This window comes from Rhipicephalus sanguineus, chromosome 7 (assembly GCF_013339695.2).
Source record: "Rhipicephalus sanguineus isolate Rsan-2018 chromosome 7, BIME_Rsan_1.4, whole genome shotgun sequence".
In the NCBI taxonomy this organism is placed as follows: domain Eukaryota; kingdom Metazoa; phylum Arthropoda; class Arachnida; order Ixodida; family Ixodidae; genus Rhipicephalus; species Rhipicephalus sanguineus.
The window spans coordinates 26,999,485-27,026,710 of NC_051182.1; the positions used below are offsets into that span (position 1 = coordinate 26,999,485).

The following is a 27,226-nucleotide window of genomic DNA, read 5'->3' on the forward strand; positions in this document are numbered from 1 at the left end:
TCATATCATCAGCATAAAATGCGTGCTGTAATTTAGGAATATTTGCGAGTTCTTTGGCCAATGGGGCCATGGCTACATTGAATAATGAGTGGCGATAGGACAGCTCCCTGGGGTGTACCCCTGCTTGGGAGGGTAAAAGTGGTGGATGTGAGTGAACCGAATCTAACCTCGGCGGTGCGATTTTCCAAGAAGGCTTTGACATAATGCCAGGTCCTACGGCCGCAGCCAGTGGTGGCCAATGTCCTGAGGATGTGTTCGTGCCCGACATTGTCAAAAGTCTTTTGTATGTCTAATGCGAGAATGGCTCTGGTTCGGGCCGTCTGTCGTTTGGGATAAAATAGGATCTCTTTAACATGCAGGAGAACATCCTGCGCAGATAGGTTGAGTCTCTCTGACCTTCTCTGGCCCTCTCGTCTCGTCTGTGCTCTGTGCCCTTGTCTTGTAAAGGCGCATCTCTACGCCTTGTTTCTTGAAGCTCCTGTATGTATGTAATTAAATCGCGTCTTCTACTTGTACGTAAGAAGCCTCGCAAGAGCCCTACTTCGCCGCAGCATCGGTGTCAGCTTCTACCCCTCCTCGGTCATATCAGCGCGTTTTGATACTTCTTTTTTGATGCGCACGTTCTGTCGCGCACGAACCGTCGGCACCGGATTTTCATGCCGGCGTTTGACATCGCCCACGCGCGCTTCGTTAAGCGCTCGTTTGTGACAAACACCGTGCTCAAGTCTACTTTCGTAGAGGCCCGCGCCTTTCCTGCAGCTGTCAGAGCAAAATTAGTTGTCTGGCAGCCAAACGAAGCACAAATCGCAGCCTGGAACTTTATCCACTCCCTCACAGCAAATCTATGCAAAGCGTTGTCGTCTGCTCGGCTTCCCGCACGCACTGTCGCCGGCGCCCGCTAGGTGGCTATCAGTGGCGGCTCTATAGGCGGTGCACTAGGCGTATAGGAAGCTTGCATTTTTACAGTGACCAGCAGTCGTATCTTCCTAAGATAACATAAAAGAGTTGATGTAGGTTCACAAAACGGTGGCCGCTTAAGACAGGCTAACCTGTGTAGATTGTCATATTCAGCGGCACTCCGTTCTATGCAACCTGTTTGCGCAGGGGCGAAACTAGGCATTCGTTAGTTTTCACTGACCGTATTTGTAATGCATTACAGACGTCATCTTCACTTTTCGCTGAACATTCGGTTACCGCGAGTGTTCTGTTGGCAGTGACTGTTCGGATGCATACTCACACCAAATGACCTTGTCTCCGGCATCTGTAGCACCGGCGCCTTCGTAATGAGCACGCATTGACCTGATGCCCCTGTTTGCCGCAGCAGCTACGTTGTTGCGATAAGCTGCTCGATTCACCCCTGCTCATTGTGGGTTCCCTTTTACAGCGAAAGCTGTTATGAGATCATTTCAACGGCCGTTATTTGCGCCGTAGTTGTCCGCCGCCGCTGCCGCAGCCGCCGGTGTCCGTAACCACTATCGCTCGAAATAAGAAAAAAAAACGAAATAAGAAAAAAATTTTCAGGATGGAACGGGGTTCGAACCTGGGCCCTCTGCGTGGGAGCCCAGTGTTGTACCTCAGAGCCATCCCGGTGCTTGGAACTGCCTTGCAAGAAGACGCTATACAGGCTTCATGTCCAGAAGGAACCACATTAACATATGTAATTTAGTGTGGTAGAAGAGTGAAATAACAAACCACGCACCACACAACGCGAATTCTGTAACCAGGCGTCACACAATGCGAATTGCGCAACGAGTGGTCTTTTGGATGCTTCCAACCCATTACAAGGGGCTCTGCAATAATTCTTCATCGTCATCAGGCACAGCACCAAAAAAGCGCATAATGGCTAACATGTTTTTAGAGTATACCACGGCTCTCCTTTGAATGACGAAAGATGGCATAGTGGCTGTTTCCCTACTTCACAGAAATTATGATGAGTTATAGCGTAGTGGGTTCCTCGCAAGTGCACTTGCATTGGTTACCAAGGAAGCCCATAAGCCCATCATCCATTTCCGCACGGTCTCAATAAAGTGCTTCCCTCCTCTCTCTCTTTCTCACGTCAAGGTATGTTATATTGCATGATGGGAGAGTGAAATAGCGACCGGGCATCACATAACTGCGAATTATGTAACTGGTGAGTCGTTTAAAGCTTCCAACCCATTACAACGGCTGAGCCACAATTCTTCATCGTCATCAGTCATCACGTAAACAAAGTGCACATAATGCCTTACAGATGTGTAGCTGAAACCTTGCTTCTGCGCACAATGATGAATAATGGCGTTGTAGGTGCTTCCCAACTTCACAACTATTGTGATTTATAGCGTATTGGGTACGGTGCTAGTGTACTTGTATTAGTAGCCCCAAGAGAGTTTACAACAGGCTCTAGAAATTCCGCTGTTCCAGCTTTCGCTGTGACTGTGCTGCGCTTTCCGCGCAGGCCTGGCGTTTTTTTTATGCTTCATGTTGAACACGCCGGAGGCGTCGCCTTTCCTGTTCATCTGTTATTAATAATATCTGGGGTTTAACGCCTGTTCATCTGTTGTAACCCTAACTCGGCGCTTTCGGCTGCTAGAACAAGTGCCTCCGCTTCTGAAAGCGTGAAGTCCTTTTTGGCTAACAATTGTTTCTGCAGGTTTTTCGACCGCACTCCACAAACGATGCGATCCCTCGGCATGTGCTCCAACATAAAAGAGAAGTTGCAGTTGTGAGCTAGCCTGCGAATCTCGACGATAAATGCCTGCACGGGCTCCCCTTCTTAATGGGCAAAAAACAGCGCGCAGACGGACGGGAAGAAGAAAGGTATACACAGAACGACGGGTATACACAGGACGAAGAAAGGTATACACAGCGCTTGTTCTGTGTATCCTTTCTTCGTCCCGTCCGTCTGCGCGCTGTTTTTTGCACATTATGTATCACCAACTAGCTCAACTTTCAGTCCTGCTCCCCTTCTTGTTGGTTTTTTTGAAAGAACTTGAAGCTTTCCGATATCCCTTTAGGTGACGGATCATAAAGCTCGATCAATGTTGAAACAACTTCTTGACAGCTCAGCAAGCTCGGTTTTGTCGGTGCAATTCCGCGGCAAAGAATGTCAATGGTCCTCGAGCCTAACGCTTCCACCAACAAAGCCATTTTCTCCGCGTCACCCGTCACCTCATTTGCTTCAAAGTAGGCGTCGATCTTAACGAGATACGCTTGCCACTTATCTGTCTGCTCTGCGAAATCCGGAAGCCTGAGGGCCATGACCGCGGGCGGGCTGATGGGTGTCTTCGTCTCGGTCTCGTGGCTGGTGCCCGGTTGCTGTTGCGTATAGGTTGGACTTCTCGTCGCCACTTTTATGCTGGAGGCGGCAACGCCGATCTAGCAATAAACGAGGCAGTGGTACTGCAGCGTCATCACCATCACCATTCATCATCATCGTCATTTTTCCAGCCACGGTGCCACGCCTCTCGTGCAGCTCATGCCTAGAGACGAGGCGCGAGCCAGTAGTGCGGACGACTGCAGCCGCCACCGCTTCGCTTAGACTACGAATAAAGTGGCGGCACGGCCACATCGGCCGACGTCATGTCGTCTCTCACATCTCTCTCTTGCGCTACACTGGTGACCCGAAGAGTACGCCTTTCCCCAGGCGGGCCGCTGTAATGCTTCCGTCACTCTGCCCACCAGTCAAACCTTTCCACCCGGCCAACCCCCGAGCATGGTTCCTGAAGCTTGACGCCACTCTCGCACTGAATGGCCTCATGGCTCAGCCGCTGATGCAGGCAGTCTTGCTCAACGCACTGCCGGTAGAACTACGCCATCTTGCTGCTGCATCGACATCCAGCCCACAGCCATAGGATGATCTCTGCGCTGCTGTGCTCGCCTGTTACGGCCGCACGTACCACCCACTTTGGTGGAGCCACGAGTTCCACGTTTCTCCACCGTCGCAGCGTGCGGTGCCCGCCGGCCAGCAGCTTCACTCGACCATGACGACCCTTCACTGATCTCGACTACTTCTACCTCAGATCCGGCCACAGGGACATCTATTCTGTACCGGACCACGACGACAAGGTACAAGACGCCAGCACTTCGACTGACCTGTCCAACACGAGGCGCGTTCCTTCGAAGCTGTCGGCCGAAGGCACATCACGCGTACCCGCCATCCTCACGTCTTCCCCGACCTCGAGGAAGAGCTCGCGACACCTCGCAGGCGTCAGCCTTCGTGACGGCTGCTATATCGCTTACCCTGGAATCGGCCGAAGACATGTACCATCGGTGTTCACCCTTCCTTTACAGAGGCTTCACCAACCACGCCCATCGCCCAACACCACGTTCTAACAACCTCTACGCTCTGCGCGTCTTGCCAGCTGCGACCAGTATCACCCTCAGAGTCTCACGCAGCTGAAGTTCGAGCACCGAACAAACTACGGCCGAACTTGCCAGACTCCGCTACTACGACTGAAGCGCCTGCGGACGATATGCCTGGTTCGCTTACGCGAGAAACCCACACCTGCCACGCCTGCCGCAGAAGCAGACATCTCTGACGCCTACCTGCGCCCCATCCCTCGTACGCCGCCTACTGAAGGTCCTTTCACGAAGACAGGTGCGCCGACTGACCCTCCTACAGTGTCCCCGCCTGCTGCGTTCCACGGCATCCCTCCTCCGGAGTTCTTGACGGGGGACATGAACCAGGAGGAATGCACCTTGAACGCAGGCATTCCCTTCGACACAGCGCAAGGATCTTCGACCTCTGCCCGACACGCTTACCTACCGCGTGCGGTACACCTCATCACAACTCACACTGCGTGTGGCATGGTTCTTCGAGCACAAAGTTTCCGCGTCCGTCAACTTTTATACCCGTGCCAGCACGCCGGCCGCAATAAAATGCTCAGGCTAGCGTTGCGCCGCCACCTACGTCTACATCACTACCCACCCACTACCAACGTAAGCGGCCAAGTGGACCCATCTTTGGACGACCCTCAGGTCACAATGCCCACGTACCGACATCCGCGTCAGCGCTGCGCCCGCACAGGAAAGACCCATCGCAGCAGCTACTCGGCGATATTTGGTCGTCGCGGCTTCACTGTGCCATTTCGAATTGTTCCGCGCACATCGCCCGCATCGGCCTTTATGCACCCGCCCTCAACTCTATCTGCGGGCACCTCTGCCAGCCGCGCTCACTCGCAACACCCGGTGCGCTACCAAAGCGCCCCATCAAGTCGTCGGGAAAGCCACCTGGGTACTACCACAGCGCACTTTCACCCAGTTCTTCGGCCGCTGCACTTCTCCCAGTGCCGCCCATCGGAATGTACATAGAGACCCCGTGCCTCTCCACGTTCACGACTTCGACTGTTCACGGACCCCTTCGTCCCGACGTCATAAAGACTTCTGTATATACGCCCCCAGAGTTATCATTATCCGTTTCATTTCTGCGGGGGGGGGGGGGGGGTAGTCTGTAGCATCATCATCATCGTCATTTATTTCTTCAGCCAACGCGCCATGCCTGTAGAAAAGAACGCGCTCAGGCCCCTGGTGGTCTGGACGCCTGCAGCTGCCGCCGCTTCGCTTGGCCTTCTAATAAACTGGCGAGACAACGGCACGGCCACGTCGGCCGACGTCACGTCGCCTCTCATGTCCCTCTCCCGCTACAGCACCATGCAAGAGCGTGTCGTTTACTCACGCACGTGAATATATAGGAAAGTAAAGGGAAGAAGGAAGGGGGAGAAAGACTGCGCGCATGCGGACTTGGGGGCTAGGGTCGCGCCGGTCGCTGGGTTGCCGAAGCTAGGAAGTATCAGAGCCGGTTATTCTTTGTTTTGGGGCCACCACTCTGGGATAGAGCCACGGGGATGTTTTCTTCGCCATTGAGGAATTCATCGGACAGTCAAAAAGAATATCTACTTAAATTCTGCTTGCTTTAAATATTTCGTTACCAATAATTGGTACATCAATCGAATATATTAGTTATCTATAGCTTCTACGAATGACACACTAAAGGAAATATTGGAAAAATTCACCCCCTACTCGGCCAATCCCCTGCAATGGGCGTGAGGCATGCTCGGATGGAATGAACAACTACAAGGCCTTCAATAGTTGCGAAGAACAATAAAGCGCTGCCGACAGTCCAGAATGGTGCGCCTTTTGCCTGGAAGTAGCAGTCGCGCTTTAAGTCTAGTTATTGCATTGCAACAAAGGTCGGCACCGATGGAAGCTTAAGGATGGTGTTAATTTGGTCACAAAATATCGCTACATCGTTCATTCACTGTGGTTCAGACTTTTTTATGAGCTAATTCAAGCCCAAATGAAATGTTCCCATCTATAAAAGTCAAATCCAAATGTTACTCCTGAAAACTGACGATAGTGGGCTATATAGATTTTAGCCGCAATATAGGTTTTGGGGCATTACGGTGGCATGAGTACGCTAGAAAAAAGTCACGCATATCCACGAAGTGAATGATGATGAGTGGGCGAAGCACTAGGGATCGTTCGCTAACCGTGGATCTCCAGTTTGTCGTTCTTGCTGTTTTGCCGCCGCTTCCCGCACCCTCGCCTCCGGAGTAGTAGCTTGTCGGAGACGCCCCATGCCACACCTACGTTCGTTTTCATCCATGACAGAAAGATGTGTGGTCTGGAACGCGCTTACATACGCATTTGCACCGCAGCGTCCTCTCGTGTATTTTCACTCCAGCGTGCATTGTGATTTCATATGCTTTATTGATGGGCGCTTAATGTCGGTATTTTTGTGGTGTTTTGACCTTTTTATTTGTGGCACAAAGAGAATGTTTGGTATGGAACGCACCTCTACGAAGTGAAGGATGACGACTGGGTGAAGCTAGGTTCTAAGGTCCACGTTGTAGTCGCCGACTAGTAGGTTTGTGCTTGTAGAAGCTTTATATTGTTCTGTCACAATTATGATTGATGTTAATGTACTGCTGAACCTTTTTTGTGTCTCACATATGTTACCCGAAAGTTGCCCCATATATTGTAAATTGAGTAACATAAAGAGTCGACGACAAAGCTAGGTCCTAAGGTCCATAATGTGTACGTTGAAGTCGCCGACTAGTATAAAGTATTTGTGCTTGTAGGTGTTTTATATTGTTCTGTCGCCATTAGGATTGATATTAGACTATTCTTAAACCTTTTTTATGGGATTTTACACGGTGCTGTGCCGTGAGCACGGACAACACCACACACCGTACAAGCCTAGACCCTAAGGCACCTCGACCTCAAAAAGGGTTGGTGCAGGCCCGACCATTGCGTCAGCATCAAAACCCTGCGTTTTTCTGTTTGAGTTAAGGTGGACTTGGCTCTTTTAGAAAAAAAATACGGCAGATGCCACGTACCGTGGGAATCGATGTAATGCAAAGCATGTGGCAGGAAGGTGACTGCTGCGCAATTTCTCATATTGAACGAAACGTTAAGAAATGGCGCGAATGATAGGCGCATGGTATATGCACACACATATGTGGAAGAGTCACACATGTGTTATATAAGCAGCTCTTGACAGCGGAACTAGCAGCGATTGATGTCACCCTTAAGTACGTGCAAGAAGGATTGCCTACATTGAATGCAGTCATCCTTACAGTCTCTCGTGCTGCCCTTAGCAGATTCTTCAAGAAGATTTTGTTCTTCAACAAAACAGGCTATGCTTTCTTTGGCAGTTCTAGTTGACTTCCGAATGCGCCCGAATGGTAGCTGTCATTGTGAGACAGCTCCGAGGATCTTTTGCACGTCGCAAAGTCAGTCAGAGACATGGTACCGCTGGTGCGGCGTGATCACCTTTGCGCTGAGCATCTGCTCCTGGCGGTTTTGCAGCTGTCGGTATCTGCATGCTTTGCACGATTTTCGGTTTGTATCATCTACTTCACGTGAAGGCAATACTGCTCGGCTTTGTTTTGCTTACTTAAAATTATTTCCGAATTTGCTGAGTATTTCCACTATCGGGCCAGTGACACAAGCGTCTCATGAACATCAAAGCACCATTACTTCAACATGGCCAGGAAATCGCCGGAGTTCGCCTTTAAGGCTCGCCTTCATGAGTGCAACGCCAAAGCATAATCGAATCTCGTTCGCATATTCTTCTCATTCGCTTAGGGTGCCTGCGGAAAGTATAGTTTCGAAGTACCCTTCATGCGGAGTACTCATCACGCGTCCGTAATGTAATCGTCGCACCTACGCAGCTGCACGCTTATATAATATTTATTGTTGGGGTTTGACGTCCCAAAACCACGATATGATTATGAGAGAGGCCGTAGTGCAGGGATTCGAAAAATTTAACCACCTGGTGTTTTTTAACGTGAACCTAAACCTAAGTACGCGGGTCTGGAGGATTTTGGCCTTCATCAAAAATGCGGCCGCCGCGGCCGGGTTTTGATCGCGCGACCTGCGGGTCAGCACTAGACCACCATGGCGGGTGTAGCTGCACACTTTGTATTGGATAGACATTCAAACCTTGTGCAATTTTACGTTTCTTTCTCGCAAAATTGGACCTGGTAACGCAACTCCACGACCTACATGACACCTGTATAGGGTTTTCTCCTGAAACACTTTAAAGCACTGGCGTGGGTCTGTGCTAGACTACCTGGCTGCCACGTGGTCCTCTTACATCACCAGCATCATTAACGAAAGTAACCGCACATTAGGATACTTTCGAAGGCACTTGCACCTTGCTCCCTCATCGGCCAAACTGTTAGCTTATCAAACATGCGTTCGGCCCAAGTTAGAATACGCATGCTCTGCTTGGGACCCACATCAAACTAACCTTACTAAAGCACTTGAAGCAGTACAAAACCGCGGAGCTCGCTACATCTATTCAGATTATTCTTTCCACACTAGTGTTACAAAACTAAAATCCTAAGCACATCTTGATAACTTGGAAATAAGACGCCTTAGATGTCGGTTGCGCCTTTATTTATTTATTTTATTTATTTACAGTATACTGCGGTCACGAAGGACCATGCAGGTGGGAAACTTGTAGATTTACAAGCACAAATGGAGCCGTAAGGCACACAAGCTCACAGAAAAGGGAAACAAAGCAAACATATCGGCATATGCAGAAGTATTACAACAAACCAACGCAGCCTGTCAAGATAAAATAACACAGCTCATAAGAGAGTGACACATACTATAAGATAAAAAGAAAAGAAAAAAACAACCCCACCCCTCCCTTCAAAAATTTTTACTCCCGTAATCGAGTGCAAGACATATAGCAAGAGGCAATCGTAGAACAAAAAAAAAGTTAACAAAAAGAACTCTTCCCGAAATACGTCGGGTGCGTAAAATGCAGTATTTGCAAATTATGAAGTCACTCTGCATCAATAAAACACGTAGTGTAGGAAAAGACGAAATGCAAAAGTAAAAGCGAAACGAAAAAAGAAAAGTCACATGAACATTTAGTGGTTTACTGCATTTCTAAATCAGTAAGTAGCGCGCCTTTTTCACAAGTTTTACCATTCCTCTCCTAGCACTTCATTAATCTTGCCTGCTCATCGTCCGTCCTGCCGCACGAATCACACCAAAGCGGTCTACCCACCACCGGCACAGACCGCTGCGCACCTTCGCTCCTTCTTTGTGAACACAGCAAGAGACTGGAACGCACTACCCAGAGATGCTGTGCTCCAATCCAACCCGCAAGCCTTCAAGTTGTTCATCGAATCATTGTCACTACATAACAGCCCATCCCTCGCGTAAAACCCCAAGCTGGGGTATTTGAGGTATTAATAATTAAATAACTAAATAAATAATAAATAAATAAATAAATAGAGTACCTGATTTTGATTCCAGCTTGAGCCGCTGATTGTTATTCTTTGCATCCATAACCATTTTTCCCCGGGCGTCTGCGCAAGCATACGTTTGGTGTGCGGCGTCACCATAGACGCAAACCAAGGGGAGCGGGGATTTACACCCCCTCCCACGCCTAGCCGTGCGTGGCTTAGCCGCGTCCGGGGAAAACGGGATCCTGGGGGATGAGCCGATGTCAGGTGATTGGACCTTTAAGGCCCCCTAACAGACGCAACACACACCTTTGGCCCCTGCTTCGCGTAGATGGCACCTCTGGGTTGACGCACCCAAGCGAAACCGGCAGTCCCTTTTACTATCCGCCTCTGTTATCTTTTTCTTTCATATGTTCGTTCCTTGCTATCATGTATCCTATTCTCTTCAGTTACCTCCCAGGTTTCGTAGGCGGCCTCGGTTAACCTTGTGTTCTATATCCAGCCTTGGAGATATGTTGGATTGAATCAGCTCTGTATAGCTGGCGTGTGAATGTGTTACCGAAGCATGCTAACGTCCCCTTTTTTGTTTCGATGGTGGGTGTCTACCATAGCTGCTATTTATTCGGTACTCATTTCTCTCTACTTTCTGATACTTCTCTCACAATAGTGCGCACCGGAGTGACAGCAAACTTTTTGATGCAGCACAACGTTATTTTCCTCGATATCACGTGATCCACAGTGAGCAAACCGACATGCCAGTTAAAGATGTTTCACCTCTTCTTGTGGTTAAATGCCTTGAACAAGTAGCACCAGGGTACAAAATTACTAAACTGTCAAGCGGAGATCTACTTCTCGAAACCTTTGCAAAGCCCAACATGAGAAACTTCCTAGCCTTGAGAGATTTGGAGACGTTGCTATAACTGTGACTGAACACAAATCAATGAATATGGTCCGTGGAGACGTGACAACTTGATTGCCCTTAGTGAGGCAGAGCTACTGGACGGATAAAAGGAACAAAGTGTGATATATGTTAAAAGGATCAAGATACTTATACATGACAAAAATATCAAATAAACAGCTGATCTTCGTATTTGGCTCAACCAGGCTCCCAGAGCAAATTGAAACAGGTAACATGAAAATCCGTGTCAGAGCATACATACCCAATCTCAGACGGTGCTTCAAGTGCCAGAGTTAAGGCCGTTGATCTCAGAGCTGCTGAAGACAGCCAACGTGTGCAAACTATGGCGAGCCCGATCACTCCTCTGATGACTGCAGCAACACTCCCCGCTGTCGGAACTGCGATGGTGGCCACCCTTCTTATACTCGTTCATGGTGTCCCAAGCAGCCAGTGTGTCCCATGGTGGATTCACCAGTGCGGGAGTGCGCGCTAAAAACAAAAGGCCTGGAACTTCCTACGTTAGCACGCATTTGCGGAAAATCTTAAAAATTTTGAACAAGTAAAATTCCAGGTCAGTTGCACTCATCGTGATGCTAAAAGGAAGAGCTGGGTAAAATATATTTCGAGTATAGAGTGATACACGCAAGAAATGAAAGTGTGGAGTAGACTAAGAAAATTATGAGACAAGGAGTTCCACGCTTTGTAGACGACTAAGCTAACAGCGTTGAAGACCAGGAAAATTCGCTTTATGGAATTTTCGAGCGCTTATCTAGCTCATTAAACTACTGAGCCAGCTTCCTTAAACACAGAGAAATAGCAGAAAAGAAAGCGCTTAACCGAAAGGCTGGTTGAAGCAAGCCCTACAACCATCCTTTCGGCATGGCCCAGTTTCAGGTCTCCTTGAACAGTTGTCAGAAGTCTTCACCGGGAGCTGACAGAATGTATACAATGATAAAACGTCTCCATCCCGACGCGCAGATGGTGCTTTTGAGTCTGTTTATTAAGATCTGGACCGCAGGATACATTCGATTAACATGGAAAGAGGCTATTCGAGTACCTGTTTTAAAACAAGGCAACGATCCATCTCATACAGCAAGTTACCGGCCAATAGCTCTGACAAGTTGTCTTTGTAAGTTATTTGAAAAGATGATAAATAGCCGGTTATTATACTTACTTCAAACAAATAAGCTACTCGGTATCACCCGTGGTGTTTCAGGGAAGGCCGATCCACACCGGACCATCTCCTGCGTATTGGGGCTTACAATCGGCACCCAGAGAAGAGCATTTTTACACCTGAAGCTTATGCACTCCTTTCTGCTGTAAATACATCCACAGTACCTGGCTCCAAACGGCGGTTGTCTATACAGACTAGCTAAGTGTTGTTAAAACCTTGAAATCGTTAAAAAAACAGAATTTTTATCGAACTCTTCAATTCTGTGCCCGATCACAGGGGCATTGGAGCCAATGTACTCGCCGACAGAACTGCGACGTCCATAGGAACGAAATCTAGGAACATCCCTATAGGTCATCCTGCCAGAGATCTTAAAGATCTATGGCAGGATTTTTGCGTAGGAAGGTGAGGGATTACTGGCAGCGATTGTGGGATCCTATAAATTTAACAAACTCTACCTAAATCAACGACAGATAGGAAAATGGAGTGCTTGTAGTCTGAGGTGAATATGGTGAGACACCGTGGTCCGCCACAGATTACTGGAATGTCTCAACCTTCAAACATTAAGGAAAAACAGTCTCCTCTGGCATATAAACAAAGAACACCACTACAGAGAATGCGTTGGCGGGCTAGTTGGTGAGAATCCATGTTGCTTTTTTAGCGCAAAAAACCACACCACAAGAAAAAAGACGGAACACAGCGCTACTCTCAACTGACAAGGTTTTCGAGCGTATTGGTCGGCCGAGGCACTTTATTCAGAACAGGCTCTGTTTTAAGTTTTTTTAAACGAATGTAGAACATTGCATGTTTTTGCCCCAATTGAATCGTAGGTCAGCCCCTCAGGAGTGGCTGCTGCTGCGGCAGCTTTAAGAGGCACATCTGTCCACGCCCTTGTGGTCAATGGCCGTGTTGAGGCATTAGTGCTGTCTGCACGTAACGCCATTGTAACTTTTAATTTCTTGCGATATGCATTGACTCTCTTTTATTATCTCGCCTCTACCAAATGCAGCCCATAGCCTGCCTCACTACATGCATCGACTCTTCATTTGCTCTATATATCTATTTTAGGCTGTTTTACAGCCACGGTATCATACAAAACATCTTTACTCATGGTTCATAAGCATTCCACATAATAAGGCATCGTGCTCTTTTGCCACATTTCGCCCTTGCGCCCCAAAACACCACTACATCGTCATCATCATAACCATTTTCCGCTCACAGACCACGCTACTAAAACTGACGCCGGAAGCGGACACCACAATTTCGGTGACATAGGCTAATTAACGCCATCGCGTTCAACACTCGTGACTATCAATGGGCACACCCGTCGAAACTGACCGAGGGCCCAAGAAATGCTGCACGCATTCACCTTTTCAGACACATTCTGGACAGGCCGTGAATATACGGTGCCTGCAGCTTCTCTTAGGGAACTGCATATCTAGACGTGCTTTAGACCAAGCAACCTGGTCGTTTAATATGCCCTCGTGGCGCTACCCTACAGCAAAGCTCTCGTGTATGCGAGTATTAACAAAATAAAATAAAAACTAAGAAACAAGCAAAAAAACCTCACAAGTTTACACTGCTCCACGTCTACGGGTCTAGCATCTATGCATAATGCGTGACTGACTTTGCGCGTGTATGTCGAATGTTACAACCAGGTTTCGACACTTTGTGAAATCTGTTGAATAATAGTGCAGAACGGAGCAACTTGGAGCGTGCCAGACTACACCGAAGAAGAGGAAACCGAGGGGGCATCGAGGGCGCGTGCACGTGGCCGGTGCGGCAGTTCGCCTTTAGTATTGCCATTAAACGGACGTCTCTCTTTCACGTCTGGGGAACCAGTCATTTCGTATCATTTGGTGCCGAAACCCGGGACTGCCCCTCGAGAGACGCCTTCACGTCACGGCCATGGCGAACTCGGACCAGCTGCGCAAGAAGCGTGGTGCCATAAGGGCTGGCGTCACGAGAGCGCTCACGCTTTTAACGGGCCTGCTGCAGCAACCGGATCCTGACGCCTCTCAGACTAGCGGACACATGAATTACCTCAAGGACAAGGAGACAGCACTGTCGCAGCTCGACGACGTCATCCTTGCGACCACGGACGAAGAGAACCTCGACCAGGAAGTAGGAACGGCGCAGGAATACAACGAGAAGATTCTGTACGCAGTATCACGCGCCAAGTTCTGGCTTCAAGAACGTGAGAGGAATGCCGGAACGCAGGCTCGAGCAACTGAACCCGGGCCTAGCTACCTCGGATCTCCGAACTCCAGCGACGCAGCAGGCCAGGTGAGAGAGCACCGTCAGCGTTCAGTTCAACTACCGAAGTTACAGATACCGACTTTCGATGGTAGTCTGCGTGGTTGGCAGTCTTTTTGGGACCATTTCGACGCCACCATCCACAAGAACGCTGAGCTACCGCGGATTGAAAAGTCAAGTACCTGCTCTCCTACTTAACCGGCAGCGCGAAGCGGGCTGTCGAAGGCATCCGCTTAGCCGAACAGAACTATGACCTTGCGATCAAGACGCTCACGGACCGCTTCGGACGCCGGGATCTGCTCGTGAACGAACATATCGATCATCTTCTCGCGCTAAGCCCAGTGAAATGCTCATCAGAGGTCCAGAAGCTTCGTCTGCTGCACGACAACGTCCAATTTCACGTCAGCGCCTTAGAAGGGCTTGGAGTTTCACCAGACCAGTACACCGTGGTGTTAAACCGTGTCCTGATGCGATGTCTGCCAGAGGATCTCGCCATCATATACAGGCAGAAGACCAAGGAAACAAACTGCACACCCAGTATCGCCGAAACTCCTGAAGACAGAACGCGGCTAGCCAAGGATATGCTAACCTTCCTCCGCATCCAAGTGGAAATCCGGGAGGAAGGCCGGCAGCTGTCGCGTCGTGCACTGCAAGACGAACCCAGGACCCACATGCCTGAAGAAATTTATGGCGCGGAACCTCTACCATCAGCGTCAGCTCTAACCGGGCCCACCTTGCCTGTCAGACCAGCGTGTCCGCTATGCCAAAGCAAGGATCATATGATCGCTTTCTGTAACGCTAACTTATCGGCTGAGGAGAAGCGTGCAAGGCTGCAGTACGCTAATTGCTGCTTCCGCTGCGGAACACGCAATCACATCGCCAGATTGTGCAGAAAATCCATCAATCTCAGGTGTGGTACCTGTCAGCGACGCCACCTGACGATTCTCTGTGAATTATCGAGCCCAACCGAAGACCTTCAATCAAGCGGTGGATCCCCGGCATTTCATGAACCACCACCCCAACCAATGCGAAACGTCACAACCGCCCAGAGTAGTCACGTCGAATATACGCCTGTATTGTTGCAGACAGGCCGAGTTTGGGCAGAGTCTGGAGACCGACGACTACTCGTGCGGATACTGCTGGACAGCGGCAGTCAGCGCACATACATTCGTGCAGACGTGGCAAAGATACTTAAGTGCTCGGTCGTGGGTAATGAAGAGCTCTCCCTCGTCACATTTGGTGGCTCCAAGTCACGAAGACGAATTTCTGCAGAGCGTGTCAATGTGCGACTCAGCAGCCAGTTCGGCGCCTCAGCAGTAACTCTGGAGGCCTTAACGATTCCTGAAATCTGTTCTGTAACAAGCCCACCCCTCGACCCCCACATTTTGCACCTGCTCGGCGAACGGGAGTACAACGTGGCCGACAGCTTTCAACCAACCACATGGCAACCAGAAGAAATAAGTGTCCTCATCGGGTCCGACGCCTATTGGCAAGTTACCACAGGGAAAATCGATCGCATCAGCTCGACTATAACAGCAATCGACACTACCTTTGGGTGGATGGTGCAAGGCCCTATGACGTCCAACTTTCGTTCCCCAACAAGTGCGTTATTTGTCGCGCTTGAGAAGTCTGAATCGGAGAACATCGACGTGTCGTCAATGTGGTGTCTTGATGCCATCCGGATAGGTGGATCACATTCACAAACCTTAGAGGGCAACCACCACCTGTTTGGATCGGAGGTAGGCATTTACAAGCCAAACAAGAATCGTCAAGTTCACAACGCCGTCGCCGGCGGCAGGAAGGTGGAAGAGGGTGAGACGGCAGGCGAGCATGTCGATGATCTTGTTGGCCGCACGCGTCGTCGGCATTGGCGGCAGCATGGTGGTGACGCCGGACTTCGGCAACTTGTCCCAGATCGGCTGCTTTTTGTGCGAGCACCACGACGAGGATCGAGTCTTCGAGATTTTTCACGCCGAGTACATCACCATGAAGCACGTCAAGAACGCCCTGCACCCCATAAGAGTTGGTCCCAAGGACGGAAAAGGGTGCGACAACCGAAAATCAATGACCGCAGTGCACAGGCACTGCCGGAAGCAAAGCGAGCGGCTCGCAGAAATTCGCGTGCTGTCTGCCGATTGCAAAAGCCCGCTCAAGAGCGTTTCGACCTCACAGCACAGAAGGAACGCAAGGGACGTAACAGTTCCTTCGATGGCAACGTCAATGAAATGGACGACAAGGAGCAAGTCAATGATCTGGACTACGTGCCTCTCTTTGATCTTCTGCCAATCAGCGGAGAGGACACGTCCGTGGTTTCGCTGGAGGAATCACATGAGGCTTCTAAGCTTCTCGTATCAACACTCGGACTTGAAGGAACGTGCATGAAACTTTTGCAACAATCATTCCCAAAAACGACGGAAAGTATTAGCCGACGAAAGCGAATGCCCTTAGAGGAACTGAAATCTCTGGAAGAAATGTTCGTCTCAGTGAACCAACCGTTCCCCACCTTGCACAAAGGGACAGAACCGTGGAACTGCCAAATGCTTCCCAAGATGAACTTCGATATTGGCATGGACACGAACGTCGTACATGTTGACGAGAACAAGGAGAATGCGGTTGCGGAGAAGGCCATGAACTCCTCATACATCAGACTGCCGCATTTAATAAACGACCTGAACATCACAGGCCTCATGATCACGGACAAACCGCTTAAATCGTCCCCCTACCGCTGGCTCAGTTGGAAGAGCATTCGACCACGAAGACGTCTAGCGAGCAAGCTCGACGAGCTCCAGCAATTGATCGCGTCCCAATTCGTACTGGGAAGTCAACACATCTCGGTGCCACAACGTGCTTCCGCCTCGGGGCTCGCGAATGCACTTCCATTGCAACGCAGGGCTCGTCATTGCCAGCGCCTATCAACTGAACTGCGGAAAAGACGCCAACGAGCCCACCTATTTCTGTTGCGGACATGTTATCACCGCTCAAGCTGCACCCTGGACGCGTGCGATTCATATTGGCCCCCCTGGGAGGATGTTGAATAATAGTGCAGAACGGAGCAACTTGGAGCGTGCCAGACTACACCGAAGAAGAGGAAACCGAGGGGGCATCGAGGGCGCGTGCACGTGGCCGGTGCGGCAGTTCGCCTTTAGTATTGCCATTAAACGGACGTCTCTCTTTCACGTCTGGGGAACCAGTCATTTCGTATCAAATTCCACGGAGCGAGTCCTCTTAAGAGCATCCTAATGTAAACCGCGAAAAACGGGCGCTATCGCAGTATGCCTGTTTAGATTGTGAGAATGAAGTGTGAGAGTTGCGAATCTGGTAATTTCTTATTCATTTATGTGTCGCATTTTGTTTGTTATTGTTGTCTAAATGACTAACAACTGATTTCTCTTAGATAAATGCATCGTGAGTTCGAAGCTGACGTTGAACAATGAGCAGAAGCATTTTGATGATACTTTATGCATGCAGGTAACATGCCTTGCATCAATGAACAAGATTGAGGTGATGTAGTAAGTATGTTTTCCAATATGCATAATATCCTGTCATGGCTAGAAATGTGGGAATGTTATGTAAAAGCCAGTCTTGTATCATATTTCGTTAATCTTTCATTCCGCACTGCGACTCTTCAATTATCATTGCAGTTATAAAAATATACGAATTACTTCAATAGTATTAGTGTGTATTCACCGAAGCATTCATTGGCTATTGCAAAGATGTATTATCTTGCTTTTGCGAGAGTTTTTTGTATTGAACACAAAAGTAACATAATCCTTTTTCATCCGGTAAAACGTCACTCAACAGAACTTAACTGTAGAAACAGCGCTAAAAGACGGGACGAACGAGGAAAGGACACAAACAACGGCGCTGACTAACAACCAAATGTGTTTTATTCTTCCAGTCTGCATTTATATACTCGGCCACAATCTCAACAAAGCAAAAGGCAAAGAAACATAGAAAAAGATGATTAGCCTGCGCAGAGGCCAAAAAATCCTCAAACAGACAGAAACGTTAACTCCTTCGGAAGGAGGGAGATCGAGGGGAGGCTGACACATGCCTCTCCGCCATTATAGATATGATACGCTTCAGAAATTACACGCGCCCGTTCATCATGGTACTTCGACAGGAAAATGGAATCTTTAAAAGATGGCTGGCAACCACATTCATTACAGTGAAGCGACAATTGAATATCTCTGGCTTGTTTACGGACGTTGTTCGCATGCTCGCGCATGCGGTCATTAGCGCACCGCCCCGTTTGGCCGACATAGTAACGGCCGCAAGAAAGAGGTATCTTATACACAACACTATCACAACATTCAACATACTTCTGGCGATGCTTTTGCTGCATCTTTTCGTCTTGGTCTCTCGATTTACTTGCTGACACAGGCTACCAAGCTTATTTTTGGCAGAAAACAACAGTCTAACGCCTGCCCTGCTGACCACTTTCTTCAGATTATGTGTCACCTTGTGCACATAAGGAATAACCACTACTTTCTTCTGCGGGTGTGTCACTGATTGAACAGCAGGTGAGCACTTGCAAAACGGGGCGGTGCGCTAATGACCGCATGCGCGAGCATGCGAACAACGTCCGTAAACAAGCCAGAGATAGTCAATTGTCGCTTCACTGTAATGAATGTGGTTGCCAGCCATCTTTTAAAGATTCCATTTTCCTGTCGAAGTACCATGATGAACGGGCGCGTGTAACTTCTGAAGCGTATCATATCTATAATGGCGGAGCGGCATGTGTCAGCCTCCCCTCGATCTCCCTCCTTCCGAAGGAGTTAACGTTTCTGTCTGTTTGAGGATTTTTTGGCCTCTGCGCAGGCTAATCATCTTTTTCTATGTTTCTTTGCCTTTTGCTTTGTTGAGATTGTGGCCGAGTATATAAATGCAGATTGGAAGAATAAAACACATTTGCTTGTTAGTCAGCGCCGTTGTTTGTGTCCTTTCCTCGTTCGTCCCGTCTTTTAGCGCTGTTTCTACAGTTAATCATGAACCAACCAGCCCAAATGCGTACCTTACAACAGAACTTGTCGATCTTGCGCACCCAAATAATGGCGGCAAAGAAATATTTGACAAACGTTGTGTAGGTGGGATGATCAATCTCGAACGGTGGCATAACGACAAATGCTTCAGTGTATTGGACCGCTATAAGAATACCGGAACGAAGACATGACGGTAACGACATAACGACGAAGAAATGAACATGTACGAATGACTAAAATAGGATTACAGCGATGCGACGGCTAAGGCACGACAGCGACGTGGTGACGGCGCTAGAATGATGATGACTGCTTGATGGCTACGGCGCTGCTGTACCAACTTGATGATGGTGTTCCAATGAAGGCATGACGACGATGGCATTGCAATGAATAACAGTGATATTTGGCGACAATAGTAACGAAGGCAGGATGGTGAGATGATATTGTCAACCTAATGGAGACAGCAGCGCTATGACTATAGTCGATGATGCAAGAATCACGACGACCGTATGGCAGTATTGTTACGGGGAGAAAAAGGCGTTGAAGGTTATATTTACAAGGTATATACAGAGGACAAAGCCAGGCACACAAGATGGAGCCAAGTCCGCGCGGAATCAGGGAACGTCGTCCTCTTTCATCACGTCTCCCTCTTCATCTTCGGTAGCGCTTCGTAGCATCACCCCCGGCGGCGAAGGCACCGACCCGGTGCTTGATTGGTCCGAGTGATACCGCTTGAGTCGAGTGACGTGAACAATTTCAGGGGGTCGCGCTATGGTAGTGTCCAGAGGTTTGACTTCGTACGTGACGTCGGTGACTTGGCGCAGGACACGGTACGGACCAGAGTACGGGGAAGTCAACTTCTCGCACAGGCCAACTCGCCGTGACGGCGTCCAAAGAAGAACCATGTCACCAGGATTGAAGTGGATATCGCGGTGGCGGGCGTCGTAGATGCGTCGTTGTTTTTCCTGCGAAGTGCTAAGACGAAGGCGGGCAACCTCGCGTGCCTCTGCAGCTCTAGCGATGGCATCACGAGCGCACTCTGATGTCGTATCAAGAACGGGAGGAAGGAGCGTGTCGAAGGGCAGCGTGGGTTCTCGTCCGTAGAGGAGAAAAAACGGAGAGAAACCTGCGGAATCATGCCGAGACGTGTTGTAGGCAAACGTTACGAACGCCAGAGCTTCGTCCCAGTCACGATGATCTGGAGAAACATACATGGCGAGCATGTCTGTTATAGTTCTGTTCAGCCGCTCAGTTAGGCCGTTGGTCTGAGGGTGATACGCAGTGGTGAACTTGTGTTTTGTAGCGCAAGAGTGCAAGATGTCTTGGACTACCTTGGATAGAAAGTATCGACCCCGGTCTGTAATGAGCTGTCGAGGAGCGCCGTGACGAAGGATGACGTCTTCGAGGAGAAAGTCAGCGACGTCGGTTGCGCAACTGGTAGGGATAGCCCGTGTGATCGCATACCGAGTGCTGTAATCTGTGGCAACAGCTATCCACTTGTTTCCACTGATGGATAGAGGAAAAGGGCCGAGGAGGTCAAGACCAACCCTGTAAAATGGTTCGGTTGGTATCTCGATGGGTTGAAGGCGCCCTGCTGGAAGGGTGGCTGGTGTTTTGCGGTGCTGACAAGGCTTCCACGAAGCGACGTAATGGCGAACGGAGCGGTAAATACCGGGCCAAAAGAAGCGACCTCGAACACGGTCATAGGTCCTTGAGACGCCCAGATGACCAGCGGTTGGAATGTCATGCAACTGTGCGAGTACAGTCTGACGCATATGTGTGGGTATAACCAGCAGCAGGTCGGGTCCGTCAGGATGCATGTTGTGACGATATAAGATGCCATCTTGGAGCACAAACAGACGGAGAGATGGAGGAGTTGTGGGACCACTCAGCCGGTTAATGATGTCTCTCAAGTGAGGATCACGTCGTTGCTCGCCTCCGATGTTGGCGAACGCTGAAAGTGCCAACACGAATGTAGACTCGCCGCTCTCAGGAGGATCTGGTGGGTCTACTGGATGACGCGACAAGCAATCTGCGTCCTCATGTTGGCGGCCCGTCTTATAGACAACGGTGAATGAATATTCTTGCAGCCGTACGGCCCACCGACCTAGCCGTCCAGTAGGATCCTTTAACGATGAGAGCCAGCATAAGGCGTGGTGGTCGGTGACAACGGTGAACGGCCGTCCATACAAATATGGGCGAAATTTACCCACCGCCCAGACGAGCGCAAGGCATTCGCGTTCGGTGATCGAATAATAGCGCTCCGCGGGTGACAAAAGACGGCTAGCGTATGCAATGACACGGTCGCTACCATGCTGTTGTTGAGCCAGAACAGCACCAATGCCATGGCCGCTGGCGTCGGTACGCACTTCTGTTGGAGCGGACATATCAAAGTGGCCGAGAATCGGTGGCGACGTGAGGCGCATGGTCAGTTCTGTGAAGGCACTGGCTTGTTCAGGACCCCATGCAAAAGCCACATCCTTCTTGAGTAGGTCCGTGAGAGGGCGCGCAATGTCAGCGAAATTGAGCACAAATCTTCGAAAATAGGAACAGAGGCCTACAAAGCTGCGAACATCGTTCGCACAGGTCGGCACAGGGAAATCCTTGACTGCGCGAACTTTTTCTGGATCGGGACGAACACCAGAAGAATCGACAAGGTGTCCGAGGACAGTAAGTTGCCGGCGGCCGAAGTGGCATTTCGACGAGCTGAGCTGAAGTCCGGCCTTGCGGAACACAGAAAGAATTGTCGAGAGACGCTCGAGGTGTGTCTGAAAAGTCGGCGAAAAGACAATGACGTCATCGAGGTAACATAAGCAGATTGACCACTTAAAACCGTGAAGGAGAGCGTCCATCATTCGTTCAAAGGTAGCTGGGGCATTGCATAACCCGAACGGCATCACTTTAAAGTGATAAAGGCCATCAGGTGTAACAAATGCGGTCTTTTCACGGTCCATGTCGTCAACTGCAATCTGCCAGTACCCGGAACGAAGGTCAATCGAAGAGAAATACTTCGCACCACTGAGACAGTCAAGGGCGTCATCTATCCGCGGTAAGGGGTACACGTCTTTTTTTGTTACCTTGTTGAGATTTCGGTAATCGACACAGAAGCGCCAGCTGTTGTCTTTCTTCCTGACGAGCACGACAGGGAAGCCCAGGGGCTTGAAGAAGGTTCAATGATGTCCCGGGCAAGCATCTTGTCGACTTCTTTCTGTATGACTTGGCGCTCAGTATGGGAAACACGATAGGGTCGTCGGTGGATCGGGTTAGCATCGCCGGTGTTGATTCGATGCTTCACAACGGTTGTCTGGCCCAGTGGCCGGTCATTGAGGTCAAAGATGTCCTGGTACGACGCGAGAAGGGCACGAAGGGCGTTCGCATGTTCCGCCGGTAGGTCAGAGGCGATCATTTTCATCATGCTTTCTGATGAAGTTGGATCCAAATCAGGATTGGTCGGCAATTGTGTATCCCCTGTTAAAGCGGAAATGTGGTAGTCGCAGGCGGGGGCAAGGGTTGCAAGGGAGATACCCTGGGGCAGCACCTGAGGGCATAGTCCAAAATTGACGATAGGGAGACATGCGGCATTGGCGTGAATACGGATGACGGTGTGCGGGAACGTGACGTTTTGCGAGCAGAGGAGGGTAGCGTTGGGTGACACGACGTAATCTCCGTCGGCCACGGGTGGATCGGGAGAGACGTCAATGTACGTAACGGTTAGAGAGGGGACGCGAACGAAATCGGCACAGCACAGCTTGCTCGGCGCAGGATCAGAAGGCTCAACGGCATAGGGCAAGGCGAGTTGGACGACACCCGTGGCACAGTCAATAAGGGCTGAATGGGACGACAGAAAATCAAGTCCTAAGATGAGTTCATGCGGGCATTGCTCCAATACGTAGAACAAAACAGAAGTATGGCGCCCAGCAACAGTGACGCGAGCAGTACACATCCCTGTGACAACTGGAGTTGCACCATCGGCTACACGGACCACAGCGATCGGAGCAGGAGTGAGCACCTTCTTTAGGCGAGCACGGAGGTTCGAGTTCATAATCGATACGTGAGCGCCAGTGTCGATGAGTGCTATAACAGGTGCGCCGTCGACATCTACTTTGAGCAGGTTGTTGTGTCCAGGTAGTGTAAACAGAGGAATTTCGGGTCGGGTCGTCAAGGCAGGCTCACCTCCAGGAGCTGCGCCCGTTAGTTTTCCGAGGAGCGGCGGGAGTAGAAGGGGGAAGGCGAGCGACGACGCAGAGGAGAGCGGGACAGGCGACTGGACGGCGAAGGGGAGCGGCGTGGTGTTGCGGGCGATGACGGTGTAGCGGCGTCGTCTTCAAGGGGCGCAGGCTGGCGGGAACTACCAGGTGAACGTCGGGTGTTGTGAGAGGTCGGCCAAGGCTGTGAGTTCCAGGAACTGCGACAGTGGCGAGAAATATGGCCGACGCGTCCGCAGCAGAAGCAGATGGGCCTGTCATCGGAGCTTCGCCATTCCGCCGAGTTCCGGTAACGAGGACGGGCGTACGAGTTGCGGGGCAGATCAGGTGGGGCGGGTGGCCGGTAGTCGGGTCTGTTCACTGGGCAGAGCGTCTGGATTCCTGCGTTGGCGAGCTCCTGGCGTACAACGGTCTGGATGAGAGAAATCGTATGTGAATCGTCGGGGGCACGAGCTTGCGCAGGGACCGGAGATGCAGCTTCAATTTCGCGACGGACGAGGCGTACAATATTCTCAGCTGCAGCAGGAGCAGGTGGTGGACGGATGTCCTCGCAAGTAGACGTCGCAGCCGTGTTGGGAAGACGTGAAAAATGTGGCGTATTCCGACGACTTTTCGCTTCTTCAAAGCGTCGGCATTCATTAATGACGTCGTCCACTGTCGACGAGTTGCGGAAAACCAGGAGAGTGAACGCATCATCCGCGATTCCTTTGAGGATATGCGCAACCTTTTCAGCTTCGGCCATCCTGTCGTCAACTTTGCGGCAGAGCGCGAGTACATCTTGAATGTACGTGATGTAGGCAGGTCTGAAGTCGGCACGCGAGTTCTTTCTGGGCAGCGCGACGGCGCCCAATGGGCTTGCCGAACAGATCAATGAGTTTTTGTTTGCACACGTCCCAACTCGTGATCTCTTGCTCGTGGTTGCAGAACCAAACTTTCGCCGTGCCCTCAAGGTAAAATAGAATATTGGCCAGCATGAGCGTCGGGTCCCAGTTGTACAGTGCGCTCACCCGTTCGTAGAGCTGAAGCCAATCCTCGACGTCAGTGTTGTCCGTGCCAGAAAATGGGCCTGGGTCACGCGGTTGTGTCAGGACGACGGTGCGGTTAGTAGCGGCGGGTTGCCGCGCTGTTGGTTGCGGCGTGGCTGATCGAGGCACGGTCGTTGAGGTTTCCGACTCATCCTCATTCTCGTCGTGAGCAGGCATCGCAGAGGCAGCCAAGGAGCGTCCGCTGCGGAGAAGCGTCGTGAATGCTGAAGCTGGGAGAACCCACACTCTCCACCAAAATGTTACGGGGAGAAAAAGGACGTTGAAGGTTATATTTACAAGGTATATACAGAGGACAAAGCCAGGCACACAAGATGGAGCCAAGTCCGCGCGGAATCAGGGAACGTCGTCCTCTTTCATCACGTCTCCCTCTTCATCTTCGGTAGCGCTTCGTAGCAGTATTATGGTGTTCAATGAATCAATCAATCAACCTTCTCTTGTCCATTTCAAAACAGACAGACAGTTCCAGCCTTGAAGAAGACAAGTCCATTTGTCAAAACGTCAGCTCGAGCACCCACCCGCTGCTTACGGATTTTTTCATCGCAAGCTTCCATCTTCCCCTTCTTGCCGTTTCTTTTCTTTGAAATTTTTGTAACGTGTTATTGCAGATGCCTATGAGGCAGTGATGCAGAACTATCGATGGCACTATCGATACTATCGATAGTTGAGTCACTATCGAACTATCGATAGTAAAGAATACAATCGATAGCGCTATCGATAGTAAAATATTCGATGGCACTATCGATAGTATAAAACCAACAGCATGAACTCATTGCAGAATAAACTTGGTTCCCCGAGCGCGCGGTACATAGGAGAGCCGGAGAAGCAGGCTGAAGGGCAAGAAAGTTGACATGCTTGTGTTCTTCACCTGGGTGCTTTCCTGACACATGGTCATAAAGTAAAACTCTTCAGCTCTAGCGGAAAGGAAGCCGTTACATGTGGTGGAACTGCGCGGCTTCAAATTTGTGTTGCATTTTATGATTTCAAAATAAAAAATTATCAAGAACTAACTTTGTTAATTGTAAGGCGCAACTGGTAGCTTTTGGATATGTCTTCCTTAATGGACATATTCTGCCCTTTTCACTACGGAAATAACTTATTTCTCTCGCCAAAAATTGTTCATAAATTAAGCGAAGCTGATTGTAAGCTATCGAAAATACTTTGACAATATGGCTGGCCAGCAACAGCATAATTATTCACACCATTATCGATCGTATTGTCTTGTTGTAGCGGTAAAGAATGCTGCAACAAGACTGGGAAATATGGAGATCTTTATTTGGGCGATCTTGTGACCAGAAAATCAAAACTCAAAATACAAGCGATACAGGCTGCGTACTGAGAGCGGCGAGAACAGTCGTCGGCCGTCGAGTAATCTTATCACCGGTGGAAAGCGTCGTCTTTTATACATCATTCATCGAACCTTACAGCGTTATCGCTGGTGTTCGCGTAAGCTCTCGAATAAACTTGACTATTCGCGTCCGGCGCGTAACATTAACAGAATGATCTCAAACAATCGTGAAGCTTCTCAAACATTACGGCGCGGCCTGCGTCAAACGTTGCTAACAGTTTTCCTAGGTGAAACCCGAATACATCAAAACAATGCAATAAACAGGCGTGGCAGTAATATCGCTAGTAATATTTACCATGGTACTACCGAGTGCACTATCGATAGTTTGTCGATAGTAGTACTATCGATAGTTTGTCTGCACTATCGATAGTTTCAAAAACACTATCGATACTATCGATAGTCAATTTACCGATAGTTCTGCATCACTACTATGAGGTCATGTATGTTGTTGCCAGAATAGAAAATGCTGGTTTCATCGGCATTATATAATAAACTTTGCACTATAATGAACACATACCACATCATAATATATACAATGAACAACACAGGGCCTAATATGCTCCCCCGCGGTACTCCGCAGGTTATCTTCATAGCCTTTGGCCCCGCCACGGTGGTCTAGTGGTTATGGCACTCGACTGCTGACCCGGAGGTCGCGGGATCGAATCCCGGCCGCGGCGGCTGCATTTTCGGTGGAGGCGAAAATGTCTGAGGCCCGTGTACTTAGATTTAGGTGCACGTTAAAGAACCCCAGGTGGTCGAAATTTCCGGAGCCCTCCACTACGGCGTCTCTCATAATCATATGGTGGTTTTGGGACGTTAAACCCCAGATATTAAAAAAAAAATTTCATAGCCTTTGATCGTGACTTCTTGATTTCGACTATTTGTTGCCGGTTGCTTAGGTATGATCTCATTAGTTCAATTGTACATTCCCGTACACAATAACAACTAAGCCTTTTCAGATGCGAAGCAGCTTTTGCACTGGGCTTTGTCCGTAGTTCCATTGGCGACCGTCTGCTTTTTAAATCCTACCATAGCCATCTGTAACGTAGTGAGCGCGCGTTCGCGCCAAGGAGAAGTCTTCTTCGTCTTGTTCTTCGACCGCCTTGATGATGATACATGCAGAGCACTTTAGGGGCCCGGGCTGCCGCACGCTGTTCTAGCTTGGCGTAACGCAGACAAAAGCACGTGTACGGGCACGCGCTATCGCGTTCAGGCCTCTGTAAGGGGCTGGGTAAGACGCTGGGGCCTCTCCCCCATACACTCTCTCAGCAATCACGTGATGGCATCGGGGAACGAGATTGGGCACACGCGCGATGAACCCGCGTGGCGTGCTCTAACAAGAGTTCGGGACGAGCAGCAACAACAGCGACTACGGTGAATTTACGGGGTGCTCCGCATGCAAGGACGCGTTAACATCGGACAAGGGGCCCGGGATGCCCGGAACTTCAAGTCGACCCATGCGCTCCTTCGCATTCCCACATGGTTCCCTTTAGTAGGAGATGGTGAAATTTGTTATTAAAATTTCATGATTAAGACAGTATAATGCCTTGGTGTAATCAACAAGCACTCCAGCCGTGATAAGTTTCTTTTGGAACTGCGTTAAAATGTATTCTTTTTGTTGAAGTAATGCCAGCTGTGGG

At 49.8% G+C, this 27,226-nt stretch overlaps 1 long non-coding RNA gene across 1 annotated transcript in view; it reads left to right on the forward strand.

Moving 5' to 3' along the window:
* LOC119399342 (uncharacterized) overlaps nt 1-27,226 on the forward strand; it is a 74,857-nt gene that overhangs the window by 24,423 nt on the left and 23,208 nt on the right. Inside the window, exon 2 of the long non-coding RNA XR_005184803.2 lies at nt 17,406-17,520. This is a non-coding gene — a long non-coding RNA (uncharacterized LOC119399342). The remainder of the gene's footprint in view (nt 1-17,405; nt 17,521-27,226) is intronic.